The 9,069-nt window shown below is 47.8% G+C and overlaps 1 long non-coding RNA gene across 1 annotated transcript; it reads left to right on the top strand.

The window, feature by feature from the left end:
* On the top strand, positions 1–7,659 carry LOC140915449 (uncharacterized). The gene is made up of 3 exons (XR_013636213.1): positions 1–712; positions 1,814–1,914; positions 7,430–7,659. It is a non-coding gene; the product is annotated as an uncharacterized LOC140915449 (long non-coding RNA).
* The last annotated feature ends 1,410 nt before the right edge of the window (positions 7,660–9,069 follow it).

The raw sequence follows: 9,069 nt of genomic DNA, 5'->3' as shown, positions 1-9,069 counted from the left end.
TCATGGCCTTAATGCCTGGATGCCAAGAGAACTATAACAGAAACTGCCCTCTAGCTAGTCAGTGACTAATCCTCTTGCAGTAAACTAAGAGGGGCGGTGTGACCGTCTGTACCTTGGGGGAACACCCAGCACTCCCGTGTTCATCTTTGTAAAATGATTGTGTGGTATCCAGTGCAAAGTTTGTCATGTCAGGTGTCTTCAGAAGGCTCATGATGCACTGAGCATTGTTGTTACAGTGATGTTATAGTAATTGTTGTTATAGTGATGGGATGTTATAGGTTATAATTTAATGTATATAGTTATGATGCTGAAAATGTATCTTCATGGCTTAAATCAAGCCCAGGAAAAAAACTCTCCAAGAGCAGAGAGGCAGTTCACACCTCATCAGGGCATGCATGGGACAAACCCAGCCCAGCCTCACAGGAACAAAGGACGCTGGCCTATGCAGAAACAAAAGGATCTGTTGAACTCTCGAGTGAGTCACCCCCCTTCCTTTGGTCAGTTTGGGGTTGCGATGAAGTAATGCTCACCTCGCTCTGACGGGGGGCGGGCAAAGCCAAGAGGGAAGAAAGAAGGGAGATAAAAGGGAGAGACGTTTGCCATGCTCTTTCTCTCTCTCCCGCCTTCATCTACAGACACCACCCACCACCAAGTGACTGAAGCGCTGATTAAAGGGGAGAGCCTGGCTGAAGGGCAACCAGCCAGCCCTGTGGTGAGAAGCATCTAAGTTTGTAAGGATACTGAAAGAGTTAAGATCAGCTTAGAATGCATTTTGCCTTTATTTCATTTTACCAAATCTAACTTGTTATGATTTGAGTTATAATCACTTAAATATCTTTGTAGTTAATAAATCTGTTTGTTTGTTCTACCTGAAGCAGTGCGTTTGGTTTGAAGCATGTCAGAGACTCCCCTTGGGATAACAAGCCTGGTACATATCAATTTATTTGTTAAATTGATGAACTTATATAAGCTTGCAGTGTCCAGCGGGCATCACTGGACGCTGCAAGACGGAGGTTCCTAGGGTTGTGTCTGGGACCGGAGATATTGGCTAGTGTCATTCGGTTGCACAATCCAAGGAGCAGCTTACATGCCAGAGGCTGTGTGTGAACAGCCCAGGAGTGGGGGTTCTCACAGCAGTGCAGGGTTAGGCTGGCTCCCAGGGTCCAGGATTGGAGTGACCTAGCAGATCACCGGTCCAGATAACACCAGAGGGGAATGTCACACTTATATTTAATTGGGAGCCAATGTGGGGCCTAAAATAGGTCTTTGAATTAAAAACTGGGGCTAAAAATTGTGTAACTGTATAAAATATTTTTCTTTTAACCTTGTCTTAAACATTTTTTAACTGGGAAGATGACTGAAGCTGGTCAGGCCCAACAATTAAAACAGAGCATGTGTCTTCTCTGGAGGAAGGCTGGTTCGTAGAAGAGTGACCTGCCTGTAAACCAAGATACTCAGTACTCGCCTGGCTCCTCTTATACATTGCTGGGTTTGAGTCACTGGTCATTATTTTCTTCTTCTCTGTACTTGATCTTGGTTTCCTTCAGAGAACATGGGCATCCTAGCAAGGAATGGTTGTCTCTGGGCATAAAGAGAAGGGAGAGGGCTGATAGTCTCCTGTGAGCCGTGACTATTTTGGATGCTGTTTTTCACAGTACAGGAGCATTCAGCTGTCCCTTCATTGTAGCTATGACTGTATGGTGGTGTGTCATTGGGTGGACTGTCAGATCCCTTTAAAGAAGTGAGAGCATGAGTCTGTGCCGTTGCAGTCTCTGGAAATATCTCTCCTTTTGTGGTTTGTTTCCTGCCATAGGAGGATCTGAGACCTGAGAGATGAAGACCAGACAAGCCCACCCTGTTTGGTATAGGTGGCTCCAGGCAACAGGGGTCCAGCTGGTAGCAGAACAGTTGCAGGTATCTCTGAGAGAAGTGTTCACTTAGAGCCTTTGCATTTAGCCCTCCTAACTGGAGGCAAGTTCCTCCTGTGCTATACGGGACTGGGTTACCAAGAAAATGTTCTTGACTACCTACATCTTCAGGGGGCAGGGGAATATAGCTGCTTGCAGGATGGGGAAGTTAATACCCAGGGCAGGTTATAATATGTCTTATCGAGAACAAGCTTGGACCAGATGGGTGACGAGAGCAGGGGTTCTCAAACTTTTTGTATTGGCAATCCGTTCCATACAAGAAGTGTCTGAGAGCAACCCCCTTATTAATACAAAACAGATTTTTTATATTTAACACTATTTTAAATGCTAAATTTATAATCATAATGTTGAAAATCAATCTACCTTTTCTCTCCACTTTTAACACTAAAACACATTTTATCACATTATTATAAGCAGAAAAAATATTTTTTAAATTAATACTGTTTAATACTGGGGGGCGCACAAAGCAACTTTGTCATTATCATTTTTCACAGCAAACTTAATGCCCTATTGCCACCATTACTTCTGTGGTGCTGCTGACCTCGGTTCTTCCTCAACTAGGTTGCCTCCCTCATTCAGTAAGGGGCCCACACATTCCTTGGCTTTCTTCTTGTTGCCAACATACCTGAAGAAACCCTTCTTGTTACTCTTGACATCTCTGGCTAGCTGCAGCTCCAGGTGCGATTTGGCCCTCCTGATAACATTCCTACATGCCCGAGCAATATTTTTATACTCTTCCCTGGTCATATGTCCAACCTTCCACTTCTTGTAAGCTTCTTTTTTATGTTTAAGATCCGCTAGGATTTCACCATTAAGCCAAGTTGGTCGCCTGCCATATTTACTATTCTTTCGACTCATCGGGATGGTTTGTCCCTGTAACCTCAACAGGGATTCCTTGAAATACAGCCAGCTCTCCTGGACTCCTTTCCCCTTCAAGTTAGTCCCCCAGGGGATCCTGGCCATCCGTTCCCTGAGGGAGTCGAAGTCTGCTTTCCTGAAGTCCAGGGTCCGTATCCTGCTGCTTACCTTTGTTCCCTGCGTCAGGATCCTGAACTCAACCAACTCATGGTCACTGCCTCCCAGATTCCCATCCACTTTTGCTTCCCCCACTAATTCTACCCGGTTTGTGAGCAGCAGGTCAAGAAAAGCACCCCCCCTAGTTGGCTCCTCTAGCACTTGCGCCAGGAAATTGTCCCCTACGCTTTCCAAAAACTTCCTGGATTGTCTATGCACCGCTGTATTGCTCTCCCAGCAGATATCAGGAAAATTAAAGTCACCCATGAGAATCAGGGCATGCGATCTAGTAGCTTCCGTGAGCTGCCGGAAGAAAGCCTCATCCACCTCATCCCCCTGGTCCGGTGGTCTATAGCAGACTCCCACCACTACATCACTCTTGTTGCACACACTTCTAAACTTAATCCAGAGACACTCAGGTTTTTCTGCAGTTTCGTACCGGAGCTCTGAGCAGTCATACTGCTCCCTTACATACAGTGCTACTCCCCCACCTTTTCTGCCCTGCCTGTCCTTCCTGAACAGTTTATAACCATCCATGACAGTACTCCAGTCATACGAGTTATCCCACCAAGTCTCTGTTATTCCGATCACGTCATAGTTCCTTGACATCACCAGGACCTCCAGTTCTCCCTGCTTGTTTCCAAGGCTTTGTGCATTTGTATATAAGCACTTGAGATAACCTGTTGATCGCCCCTCATTGCCAGTATGAGGCAGGAGCCCTCCCCTCACAGACATTGCTGCCTGTGCTTCCTCCCGGTATCCCGCTTTCCCACTTACCTCAGGGCTTTGGTCTCCTTCCCCCGGTGAACCTAGTTTAAAGCCCTCCTCACTAGGTTAGCCAGCCTGCTGGCAAAGATGCTCTTCCCTCTCTTCGTAAGATGGAGCCCGTCTCTACCCAGCACTCCTCCTTCATGGAACACCATCCCATGGTCAAAGAAACCAAAGCCTTCTCTCCAACACCATCTGCGTAGCCATTCGTTGACAGAGGATGTGGAAAAAGCTAATGTACTCAATGCTTTTTTTGCCTCTGTTTTCACTAACAAGGTCAGCTCTCAGACTGCTGCGCTGGGCATCACAAAATGCGGAAGAGATGGCCAGCCCTCTGTGGAGATAGAGGCGGTTAGGGACTATTTAGAAAAGCTGGACATGCACAAGTCCATGGGGCCGGACGAGTTGCATCCGAGAGTGCTGAAGGAATTGGCGGCTGTGATTGCAGAGCCACTGGCCATTATCTTTGAAAACTCGTGGCGAACCGGGGAAGTCCCGGATGACTGGAAAAAGGCTAATGTAGTGCCAATCTTTAAAAAAGGGAAGAAGGAAGATCCTGGGAACTACAGGCCAGTCAGCCTCACCTCAGTTCCTGGAAAAATCATGGAGCAGGTCCTCAAAGAATCAATCCTGAAGCACTTGCATGAGAGGAAAGTGATCAGGAACAGCCAGCATGGATTCACCAAGGGAAGGTCATGCCTGACTAATCTAATCACCTTTTATGATGAGATTACTGGTTCTGTGGATGAAGGGAAAGCAGTGGATGTATTGTTTCTTGACTTTAGCAAAGCTTTTGACACGGTCTCCCATAGTATTCTTGTCACCAAGTTAAGGAAGTATGGGCTGGATGAATGCACTATAAGGTGGGTAGAAAGCTGGCTAGATTGTCGGGCTCAACGGGTAGTGATCAATGGCTCCATGTCTAGTTGGCAGCCGGTATCAAGTGGAGTGCCCCAAGGGTCGGTCCTGGGGCCGGTTTTATTCAATATCTTCATAAATGATCTGGAGGATGGTGTGGATTGCACTCTCAGCAAATTTGCGGATGATACTAAACTGGGAGGAGTGGTAGATACGCTGGAGGGGAGGGATAGGATACAGAAGGACCTAGACCAATTGGAAGATTGGGCCAAAAGGAATCTGATGAGGTTCAATAAGGATAAGTGCAGGGTCCTGCACTTAGGACGGAAGAACCCAATGCACAGCTACAGACTAGGGACCGAATGGCTAGGCAGCAGTTCTGCGGAAAAGGACCTAGGGGTGACAGTGGACGAGAAGCTGGATATGAGTCAGCAGTGTGCCCTTGTTGCCAAGAAGGCCAATGGCATTTTGGGATGTATAAGTAGGGGCATAGCGAGCAGATCGAGGGACGTGATCGTTCCCCTCTATTCCACATTGGTGAGGCCTCATCTGGAGTACTGTGTCCAGTTTTGGGCCCCACACTTCAAGAAGGATGTGGATAAATTGGAGAGAGTCCAGCGAAGGGCAACAAAAATGATTAGGGGACTGGAACACATGAGTTATGAGGAGAGGCTGAGGGAGCTGGGATTGTTTAGCCTGCAGAAGAGAAGAATGAGGGGGGATTTGATAGCTGCTTTCAACTACCTGAAAGGGGGTTCCAAAGAGGATGGCTCTAGACTGTTCTCAATGGTAGCAGATGACAGAACGAGGAGTAATGGTCTCAAGTTGCAGTGGGGGAGGTTTAGATTGGATATTAGGAAAAACTTTTTCACTAAGAGGGTGGTGAAACACTGGAATGCGTTACCTAGGGAGGTGGTAGAATCTCCTTCCTTGGAGGTTTTTAAGGTCAGGCTTGACAAAGCCCTGGCTGGGATGATTTAACTGGGAATTGGTCCTGCTTTGAGCAGGGGGTTGGACTAGATGACCTTCTGGGGTCCCTTCCAACCCTGATATTCTATGATTCTATGATTCAAGAGCTGGGTGGCTCTGAAAGTAGGGACACTGCCAGCAGCTGTGCAGCGGTAAGGGTGGTAATGGGGGGCTAAGTCTGCTGTGAAAAGTGATATTTACTGTGTTTGTTAATATCACTTTTCACAGCAGACTTACTAGTGCAGACTTCACAGCAGACTGACTAGCTAGCTGGGTGGCTGTGAAAAGTTATATTAAGAAGCACATTTTACAGTCTTCCAGCTCTGAAGGCAGTGCCATGGCCAGCAGCAGCGCAGAAGTAAGGGTGGCAATGGGGAGCTAGAATGTCTGCTGTGAAATGATATTAATAAAACATACAAGTATTACTTTTTGTAGCAGAAGTCTGCCATGAACCCTGCACTAGTAACTCTGCTGTGAAAAGTGATATTAACAAAAATACAAATCTCACTTTTCACAGCACTAGTGAAGACTTCACAGCAGACTTGCTAGGTAGCTGGGAGTCTGTGAATCGTGGTATTAAGAAACATACAAATATCACTTTTTACAACAGACTTAATGCCCCTGTGATAGTGTTCACCCCAGAAAGTACTGGGAGGGGTTAAGGTGGCCAGGTTGGCCAATTAACTCCACAGGTGGCACCTGGAGGAGGATCCAGGGAGAAGGGATTAATTTGAAGCAGGCTCACCTAGTCAGAAACAGGAGGGGCCAGTGTAAAGCCCAGGAGCTGAAAGGAGAGGGAAGCTGCTGGAGGAAGGCAGGGAAGTAGGTTGCAGTCACCTCCCTGGGTGGAGGGAGTTGCGAGGGTGACAAACCCAGAGAGGGGGAAACCAGATAAGTAGGAAGAAGCCCAGGGAGACAGCAGCAAGGGGTAGGACTGTGCAGAGACCTTGGCTGCTTGTTACAGTGTTCCTGGGCTGGAACCCAGTGTTGAGGGCAGGCTTGGGTTCCCCTACCGGCCACTGGGAAGTGGTAAGGGCATTGGAGATGCCATCCAGTCAACGGGTCTGGAAGAACTTTGAATTCCCTGGAAGGGGAAGACCTTGGTGACCTGGCCGGAGGGCCAAGCCATGAAGAGGAGACTGCAGTTCCTGGAGCGAGAGAGGGGCTGCCTATTAGAGGGAGAGACAGAATGACCTCATTCCTCTCATGGTTGGGAGGATTGATCACAAGAGCTAATCCCCACAGTTATCAGGAGGAGGCGCCAGACTGGTGGTGGTTAGTGCACCCTGGGAGAGCCCCACTTCCACCCTTCTCCCCTGCTGCTGGCAGCAGCACTGCGTTCAGAGCTGGGCAGCTCTGAAAGCACAGCTACTGCCAGGAGCACCACAGAAGTCAGGGTGGCAATGAGATGCTGGTAGGTCTGCTGTGAAATGTGATATTGGCAAAGGTTCTTCGTGAACCTCCACTGAAACAAATGCGTCCCCTGTTTGCACACCACTGGTGTAGCCACCTGAGCCCCCTCACCCGCACGAGGATGGTGCTGCTCCTGACTTCCCATAATAACCATGACCTCCTGAGTGGTTATGACATCCAGTTTGAGAATCCCTCTTTTGGAATGTGGCACCAATCGTTGTCTGCTCAGTGATTTATTAGTAGGTTTTTTTAGTTCGTTTGTGTCAATAGCCCAATGTAGATGGGGTGGGATCATGTTAGCTACAGGTGCTAAAGTGTTGGGGTTTGACCAGCCAAGTGACCCATCATTGTTGACTGTGTCTCTGTTAATCTAGTAGGTGTGCTGTAGTGCAGATGGGAGTGAGAGGGCAGACCTTCACACTCCAGCACAGGTTTTGGGTGGTGATGGCTCTTTCTTGGGTTATTTGCTGTGTTTGCAGAGGACTTGTCCAAGTCAGTGGAGCAGCCCAGCCAGATGTGGAGCTGGAAGAAGAGGACCTGAGCAGCCTGGACAACCCACTTGGCAGGGGACTGAGGATCCCAAGTGGTGGGGGAGGATCCCACAGTGGTGGGGGAGGAGCAGGTGTCAGTTTTCCTTCAGGTGCAGGTGTCAGTTTCCTTTCCTTTATGTCTCTGTCAAGTGTTTGAGTAACCAGAGCCCTATCTGAGAACAGAGAGATGCTTCTTGTTTGCATGCAATGGGTCCTGGGGAGGGTGGAGCCCTGCCTTTGGCTGGGAGCATCACCTTGCTCCCCAAGACTGAATTTGACCTGCAACTAGGGACACTCTGGTATTCCCAGTCTGCCCTTCCACATCACTGGGTGTGAGTCACTGGACACAATGTTGTTTACCTTGGCTATACTCAATTTTCTCTTCCTTCAGAGCAGTGGCTCTGAACCTTTCCAGACTACTGTACCCCTTTCAGCAGTCTGATTTGTCTTGGGTACTCCGAAGTTTCACCTCTCATAAAAATTATTCACTTACAAAAACGGACACAAAAATGCAGATGTGTCACAGCACACTATTACTGAATAATTGCTTGCTTTTTCCATATTTTTTATTTTTACCATATTCTAAATCAATTGGAATATAAATATTGTACTTACATTTCAGTGTATAGAGCATGGAAGACCCCTGAAAGACCTTGCGTATGTACCTCCAAGGGCACGTGTATGCCTATTTGAGAACCACTGCTTCAGAGGACCTGAGTATCCTGGTCAGGCATGGGATTTGTGGGCTGGGATGGGGATAGGGAGAGACCTGGTGGGACTGTCGTTGCTTACCAGTGCTTATCACTTCAAGCACTGGCTAAGCTGGAGGGGAATTAGGGGACGGGGGTTCCAGGAAACAGAAGCCAGGTGACCTGACTCTGTGTGTCCTCCACATACAAATGCTGGCCTAGGCTATAAGTGTTCTTGCTTTCTATACTCAGTTCCTAATGGCACTGGGTAGATGAGAGAATGGCCAACCTGGGACAGAGACCAGGAGAAGGAACAACCACCCTGAGCCCATTCAGCAGAATGGAAACCAGACTCTGATCTGTGGTGTAGGCGCAAATGGAAATTTGCTTAATCTAAGTACTGAGAGGACTGCAAATGTTGTCTGTGGAGAGACATTTGTTATATTAGCATAGGCTGAGTCCACGAATCTGACTGGGACATGTGAAGGTTGGGGGAGCTCTTGCTTCCCTCTCAGCGAGTTGTCAGGGCTTAGGGAAGGGAAAGTAATAGTTTTCCTGAAATATGATTAACTTCCAGGAGGGCAAATTGTTTGTAACCAGAGATGTTCAGTCCTCAGCTCTCTTCCTTCCATGTCACTGGGTCTGAGTAACTGGTCACTGCACGCTGTTCCTTGTTTGTTCTGACTCTAGCCTCCTTCGGAAGATGTGAGCATTCTGGTGAGGTACAAACCTCTCTGGGATAAAGGCAAGGTGAAGGGACAATAGTCTGCTGTGCAGCATGAGTACTTTGGGTCCAGGAGCAGCCAGGTGTCTCTTTATTTAGCTATTACTGTCTTGGGTGAATGGAGGGGTGTATGTAGGAAAAATCCCTTGGAATAGCAAGTACCTGCGCTAAATACC

This window comes from Lepidochelys kempii, chromosome 8 (genome assembly GCF_965140285.1).
Source record: "Lepidochelys kempii isolate rLepKem1 chromosome 8, rLepKem1.hap1, whole genome shotgun sequence".
NCBI lineage: Eukaryota > Metazoa > Chordata > Testudines > Cheloniidae > Lepidochelys > Lepidochelys kempii.
The sequence above is the reverse complement of the archived record's forward strand: the minus strand, read 5'-3'. Positions and strand labels throughout refer to the sequence as shown.